Source organism: Jatropha curcas, chromosome 10, assembly GCF_041381405.1.
Source record: "Jatropha curcas cultivar XTBG-Jc1 chromosome 10, XTBG_Jcur_1.0, whole genome shotgun sequence".
NCBI classification, from domain to species: domain Eukaryota; kingdom Viridiplantae; phylum Streptophyta; class Magnoliopsida; order Malpighiales; family Euphorbiaceae; genus Jatropha; species Jatropha curcas.
The window spans coordinates 13,152,395-13,160,648 of NC_143160.1; the positions used below are offsets into that span (position 1 = coordinate 13,152,395).

An 8,254-nucleotide genomic window follows, 5' to 3' on the forward strand; every position below is an offset into this window, starting at 1 on the left:
GAATTCAAAATTATACCAATTATACATCACTCTTTCCCTCTCCAGCTCTCTCTACTCCTCCTCCATTCTCGGCGTTACCACTCTTTCGGTAACATCTCTTGGAACATTAATATAGCATTAGGTGAGCCAATCTCTTTAACCATGGCAACATACTTAGAATTAGAATTATTGCTGCTCCGCCACATAGCCCATTTGTATCGACAAAATAGAACACGTATGTCCATCGTTTTCTGTTGGGTTACTGTGAGTGTGGGTCCAAAAATGAAATAAAAAGAAAAAAATAATTTGCTTTCTGAAATTTAGGATTAATGTTAGTGGAAGGGCTCAACTATATAGATACGCACGTGAGAGAGTATCAACCTCAATTTGTAATTTAAAAATATCTAAAAAGGCCAAAAGAATTTAACATTGTTATTTAAAACAATAAAATTACACCAATAAAATTAAAATAATTAAAAAAAAATTAACACTGTTAATTTGAACAAAAATAAAAATTATATTTGATAAATAACTTTTTCTTAACTAAAAAATATTAAGAAGTTTATAATTTAATATTCTTTAAACAAAGCTCCACAATACAAATACCTCCATTATCACTCTAATGAGATCCTAATTTAGCTTAATTCAAATAATTTCCATTATCAATTGATTTCCGCTAATAAATCATCAAATATCACAGACAAAGAGAACAAATATAAAACAACAACATAATGTCATATCAATATTTGCAAATGTCAAGAAACTTTAATTTAACTAAATACAAGAACTCCATTAAAAAAAGAAAAGTTAGAAGAATTGATGCAAAGAATTGATGAACTAAAAGTGTTCCCATGTTCTGTATGGTTTTAATAAGTAATTCTTTTTACTAAATCTTATAATTTTTAACTATAATGTTATTAGTGATTTCTTGTTGTTGTAATATGTTGTATAATTTTATTTGATTTATTACTCTATTATTTTTTCTCTCCTTAAAATATATTTAAAATAAATATTTGATGCATTTTTAGTATAAAACTTCAATTGTCATAAGCTTCTTCAAATAATATTTGTTTCAACGCTATATTTAAAATATTTCATGCATTATTCAAATCACAATTGAGCTCAACTAATCAAAGGTGTATCACATATGTTTCAATTATATTCAAAATTATATTTAAAAATATATTTTAAGTTCTACTATATTTGAAGCTGTTTAGCGAATTGTGATTTAAAAATTATCAAACATAAAAGCAAAATAAAACTCTTATTGTGAAAAGCATCTTCTAGCTATATTTTTTTGAAAGTTATATTTAACATGTTTTCATATATTATAAATTATATAATTGCTTATCATATTACAAAGAGTTTTGTCGTGCAAAATATTCATTAAAATTAATTTCAAATTGCTTGAATTGAAATGAAAATAGTTATTTATTAATGTTTATTATTAATGATTTCAAATGATAAATATATAATAAATAATCATTTATTATATATTGATTGTGGTAATTATTTATATAAATTAATGATGCCATGTAATTTTGTGTAATAAATTCGTACCTTCTCTTTTGGACAACCTTATTATTTTTCAATTTACATTCTTTGTGCATCTAAATAACCTTTTACCAAAAAAGGAAAATGTGATCAGCACAACAAAGGCTAAATCATTAAAAGTTTGGAGTATTTTTAATAATTTAGCCCACAACAAACAGTTCTTTAATATGGTTTATTTTAAGTACTTCCATCGTTAAAGCAAGAACCTTTGAATTGCAAGTTCAAACATTCAGAATTCCTTTGAGATCAAAAACCACATTTTCAAAGAAGAGACCATTATAAGAAATAATTTTGAAGCTTTTTATTATGATTAAAATATATAAGATTCAACTTATAATCTTAAACCAGTATTTCAACATGATAATGTTCTTACTAGTAACCCAAAGGAAGAATGTTTGAAATGCCCCTAAACTTAGATCCAAAATGCAGAATAAATGTACAAGAAGCCTCGTTCTTGCCAAGGTCAGTGCGCGTCTAATGCAAACAAGAACAAAAGCAAGTGAATTTAAAAATAGAGTATTTTTTGAATATAATTTGAAAATAGAGTATTCAAACCCATTTACTTGCTTTTATTATTTGTAGATTGAGAATACTAATTGAGTTGATCCTCTAACCCTTGTTATTAAGAACCTTTACATTTTTTCCCTTGTTATTAAGAACCTTTACATTTTTTTTTCTTTCTTGGTTTACCTTTAATATTTTACCATTTGTTCATTTCCAATTTGTTGCTAATTCTATTGTATTCTTCATCAATTCGTCATTTTCTAGTGTGAAAATAGCTTGTTTTAATCATATTCTCCGTGGGTTGCGCAAGACAAAGACAAACACATTTAAATGATTGCAGAGCTGGTTCAAGATCTATGGTAAGTCAAGCAAGCTCTAACTTGCACTTTTTACAACTGATTTCTTCTTCTCGCTTTAACGAAAAACCTAAGAGACATGATTCAATATAGAAATTCAATTTTTCTGGGTTTTAATTTTAGGGATAAGTTTCTGTAGGATTCAGTTTTGCTTGTTTTAGATTTCCATGTTCCTTTTTGCAATGGCCAATTCACAAACCCATACTTCAGTAGCCAATCTCAATCTGCGATATAATAGTAGTAATGCTTTCTTTGCTTTTCATAATTCATAACACTATAATACTCTCCTATCTGTTATTTTCTCTGGGTTCTCAACTTCTATTCAGGATAAATAAAAACAAGAATGAATCAACTTAGTGTGTTATCGTAGGAGTCAGTGGAGAGAAAGGAAAGGGATAACAATTCTTGGATTGTTGAGACAGTCAATGGACAATGTAGATGAGAGGAGAAGAACAACGAGGATGGGTCTAAAGGAACCATTAGCGTCAGTGACGATGACGAGCAATCACCGGATGGCTCCATTGCACTCTGTTTTATCCTCTTCAACGAGATAGAGAATAATTAATTTAAATATTATAATCTAATTTTTTTTATTAGTTTTCATTGATGGCGTGTGCACACGGAGTGAAAAAAAGATAGGAATTAGGCTTTTTGTACATTTTTAACCAAGATCATGACTATTCTAAAAACAAAAGATGAAATAAGGGCATTTTGTGTTTAGGATTCAAGTTTAAGGGGTATTTTGAGCATTCTTCCTAACCTAAATAACAATGCAAATAGATTGATAATAATAATTATCATTAACTACTTTCCAAGTTTCATAAATATCAAATGGTTGTGCTTAAAATGTTGTTAATTTTAAATTTGGATAATTTTATTATTTATTGTGGATTTTAAATTCAGATTGTAACAATGTTGATTTTAAATTTTGATTATTGCTTATCAGGTTTTTGATTGGAAGAAAAATGAATAAAAAAAAAAACAAAAAAAGCACAATTTATTTTTAAAAAATGGACAAGTTTGGGCCCGCTCGTGGCTTGCTACGGGCCATGCTGAGCTTGAACATTGAAAGCCTATTTTTTAACGAGCTTTTTTGGCTCTGTTCCAAAACAGAGAAAACTTTATATTCTGAAATAGTAGGGGCAAAGTCACATATTTTGATAATATATGAGGATAAAATAATAATATTTTTAAAATTTAATGATTTGATATTAAAAAAAAATTCTATTTCTTAAATTAAATTATTTTTATTATTATGTAATCAATTAATACAGTTTTTGTTTTGTATTTTCTCTTATTACATATATAAAATTAGTGGAACCACCTTGATGGATGATTTAAGAATAATGGAAGTTCAATTTATTAAGGGTGAAGAAGAAGTAATGATTGGAGTAATGAAATTAGCAATTTGTATTATTTTTCGAGTGTGAATCAATAAATCATATATATATATATAAAGCAAACAAGTTTTCTAAAGTGGTGACAAGAGCTTAAAAGCTAGCTTAATTTAAATATTAAGTCCAAAATTAATTAAAGCATTCATTTAAATATTAGCAAAATTTTAATTTAAGTGATTAGTACATAGATGGTATTAGCCCAAAGAAGGAAATGATAAACATAAAAAGTTTAAATTTCCTATTTAATCGAACTCCTAATTTTCTTCTTTTAGGTTTACCAATTAGTATTTCTCTATACGTTTCCTATTTAGTATTCTCTTACATCTCCTATTTAGTTTAACTATTGTAACTTATAAAAGACAACCATTCAACGTTTCTACTCCTCTTGTTTTCAATTTACATAGCAAAATTGAATTTCTTTGAAAATTTGTGGAGCTTAACTCAAGACTTAATAAATAGGAAAACTAGTTTAACTCTCATTCAATAGGTATGAATCTTCACTCTAATTTCTATAATTTTATAGTTTTTTTAATTTTTGAATTGCTATGTGATTTTAGAATTTGTATTAAATCTAAATAACTAAAATAAATTTGAAGTTTAATGTTGCACTCCTTGATTACCCCGCAAGTATATGGATCGCAACGTAGTAATAAAAAGATCGATCACACGAGGAACGGTTTATGTCCACTCTACTGCTTATCCTCAACACTTATGTTTACAGCAATAAAACATGAAATAATTAAACTATAATCCTATTTAAACTATAATTAGATATACTACTTAATTTGATAGATAAAAGTGTAGTAGGATTCTTAGAAGAATTGATTATGCACTGGATTTTCTTTTTCTATAGCAAAACCTGTAACATACAATAAATGATTCTTTAATCACCTATGGTAAAGTATAATTCACCGTTCTCTCAGTGTAGAATTACTCAATTTATTATATGTATCTCTACTTATAATAAATACCTTACTTTGTCAAATATTGAACTTATTTCTTATTCTTTGATTATTTCAATAAGACAGATTTAACTTTGACAAAACAAGTTAAAGATGCATATGCAAATCCAACTAAGTGAACTTTATCTCTTTGATCTTTATTAAATTATTTCTTTCTGAGAATATAACTAAGTAAACTTGATTAAAAAAAGACCAAAAGATAACTTAAAGAATTTTTATTGAACGAAACCAAATATTGTTGATTTGCGTAGAAAAGTAATGATGATACAACAAGTCTTTAATAAAACAAGAGGAAGATTTAAGTAATCAAACTCAAGCCTCCGGAGGGCGTCACACCTCGAGGAACTTCTTGATGTTCTTTGCACAAACAATAATAAGTGACTCTCGTCAACTTATTTCTAAGTACTACTTTTACACTTTTCTACTACTAGTTTTTCTTCTTCTCTTTTTTTGAGTGACTTCTGAATGATTTCCTCTTCACTTGTTTGTAATTTATAGAAGAGGAGGATGATGTTGGTTATGATGGTGATTGGTTAGCCAAAAGGTGCTTCAGATGACTCTTGTTGGGAAAAGTTTCAACCTGTTCATGGGAGGACATGATTTTCTGGTGAAAAGGTAGCAATTGACGTCTCATGGAAACTTGCGCTCGCGAGTTTAAGAGTCGCGCTCTCGATCTTTGTTTATGATCTCTCTGCCTCTTCTGGAGTGCTTTTCGCACTCGCGAATTATGCTTGGTACTCTTCTGCCGTTTTGGTTGTGTTTTTCTCGCTCGCGAATTATGATGTCGCGCCCGCATATTTCGTTTGAAGCCTTCTGGAACTTCTGCTATATAGATCGCACCCGCGCATTTTGGGTTTCGCTCACGAATTTTCATTTCTTCCCATGCTGCACGACTTCATTCGCGTTGCGAATTTGCTTGGCAGGACTTCTCTTTTCCATACTTAGTCAAATTTTGATCCTTCTTCATAACAGCAAGCCTTTCCAATCCTCTACTCAAATGCATTCCTAAAATAACTTTAAACCAAAAACAATACGAGAAAACGTAAAATATATAAAAACAAACACGCAATCATGCAAATCATGTGATTATAACTTAATAAATTTGCCCGCTTTGCGAGGCTATCATTTAACTCTTTGGTTTATTGAGTCCTTAATTAAAAGTTTATTTTGAAACTATTAAATTTTAATATTCACCTATTTTCACCCGTAGCAAATATACATATGTAAGAGCAATTCCTACAGCAACCATACATATAGGTTTGGTGAAGAAATTTGCAAAGTTTAAAGAAAAAAAAAAGAAAAAGAAAAAAAAAGATGTTAGGTAAGGACCTATATGCAATGAAAATGAACTTTACATAAATAACATAATATAAATGTGTCTGTGTGTAACTCTTGAACTTGTATCCTAGTAGTGATAGTTAGTTAAGGACCTCAATTGTAATAAATAATAAGCAATATTTTATTTTTTTAGTTCCTTTATTTTATTTTTGTTACACTATTTAAATACTTGTTTGTTTGGATCCAAAATGTTAGATAATCACCAATGTGCATATATTGAATTGTAGATGGAAAAAAATACAATTGATAAATATTTTAAAAGAAAATGTAGCGAGAGTTCAGAAGCAAACGCGTCTCCAAAAGCAAGTGCATCTATAGAAGAAAATGTTTTATTGCCTAACTCTGATTTTGATACTCAAATTGGAGAGAATCGCCCTACAAAATCTTTAAGAATTGAAACTAAAGAATTTGATATTGCTTTTGTGATCCTGGATTACGACCACACATTTTTACTTATCCAGTCAATCAACAAGATAAAATTCATCGAGCATATATTCCTTTTGGTCCGTTTCAACCTGTTCACTCAAATTATCCAAAATCTGGTGAAATAACTCATCTTTGTAGCTTTCAATCTTCATGGTTTGATTTGTTTCCTTCATGGTTAGAATATTCTGTAGCAAAACATGCTGGTTTTTGTTTGTCATGCTATCTATTTCATGAACCGTCTAAGCATCTTCAACAAACTGCATTTTTTGTCACTGGATTTTGTAAATGGAAGAAAGTAAGGAGTAAGAATTATGCCTTTGCAAAACATGTGGAAAGATCCAAACTCTCCTCATAAAACAGTTGAAAGATCATTTGAAAAGTTTACTTCTCAAGAAATTCCTAATAATCATTTAGGACTTAAGTCCTCAATTGAAGTAATTCAATGGCTACTTTTCAAAGGTGTGCTTTTAGAGGTAATGATGAATCTAAATACTCAAATAATCGAGGAAATTTTTTATAATTGTTAAAATTTGCGGCATGTCATAATGAAAAAGTTGCTAAAGTTGTACTTGATAATGCTCCTCAAAATGCTACTTATACCTCACCACAGATTAAAAAAAAAAAAAAAATCTTGCATGTTATAACAGTTAAAATAAAGAAGGAAATTTGAGAAAAAATTGGTGGTGAAAAATCTTGTATAATTATTGATGAAGCTAGAGACGAGGCACAAAAGGAACAAATGGCTATTGTATTGAGGTTTGGTAATAAAGATAGTTTTACTTGTGAAAGGTTTTTTGGGCTAGTTCATATTTCAGACACTACAGCATTAACTTTAAAGCAAGAGTTATTACATGTTCTTTCTAATAATAATCTTGATGTTCAAAATATTCGCGAGCAAGATTATGGTGGTGCAAGCAATATGCGTGATGAATGGAAGGGATTACAGGCTTTAATCTTGAATGAATGTCCTTATGCCTATTATGTTCATTATTTTATCCACTGTTTACAACTGGCCATAGTTGCATCATCTAAAGAAGTTATTCCAATTCATCAATTTTTTACCAAGTTGTCTGTAGTTATTAATATTGTCAGTGCTTGATGTAAATGCCATGATGAGTTAAAAAAAGCTTAAGCATTTGGGTTAGCTCATATGCTTGCTATTGATGAGTTAGACATAGGGAGAGGGTCAAATCAAATTGGTACTTTGCAGCGGCTTGGAGATACTCATTGGGTTTTTCGCATTTGAAATGTCTCTAACTTGACAAAAATGTTTGCTGCAACTTGTGCAGTTCTACTTAATATCATTGATGAGGGGACAACGTCTACCCAACATGGAAATGCTGATGCAGCAATGAGGTAATGACATCTTTTGAATTTGTCTTTATCTTATATCTTATGGGAAAAAACTTTGAAGATAAATGATGTACTTTGTCAAGCTTTGCAATGTCAATCCCAAGATGTTTTGAATGATATGCACATTGTATCATCAACAAAATCACTTATACAAGAATTAAAGGAAAAGGGATGGGATATACTACTTGATGATGTGAAAAAATTTTGTGAATTACGCAATATTGATATCCCAGATTTGACTGCTCATTGTGTTGCAAGTAGAGCCGTGCACGCCACTAATAAGATGATGTTACAATATAACATTATTATTGAGTCAATATATTTTATGCTACTATAGATTCTCAACTTCAAGAGTTAAATAGTAGATTCAACGAGGAATCAATAG

At 29.3% G+C, this 8,254-nt stretch overlaps 1 pseudogene; it reads left to right on the forward strand.

Moving 5' to 3' along the window:
- Positions 1 to 6,958: 6,958 nt before the first annotated feature.
- On the forward strand, positions 6,959 to 7,615 carry LOC149493124 (uncharacterized; annotated as a pseudogene).
- Positions 7,616 to 8,254: the final 639 nt, after the last annotated feature.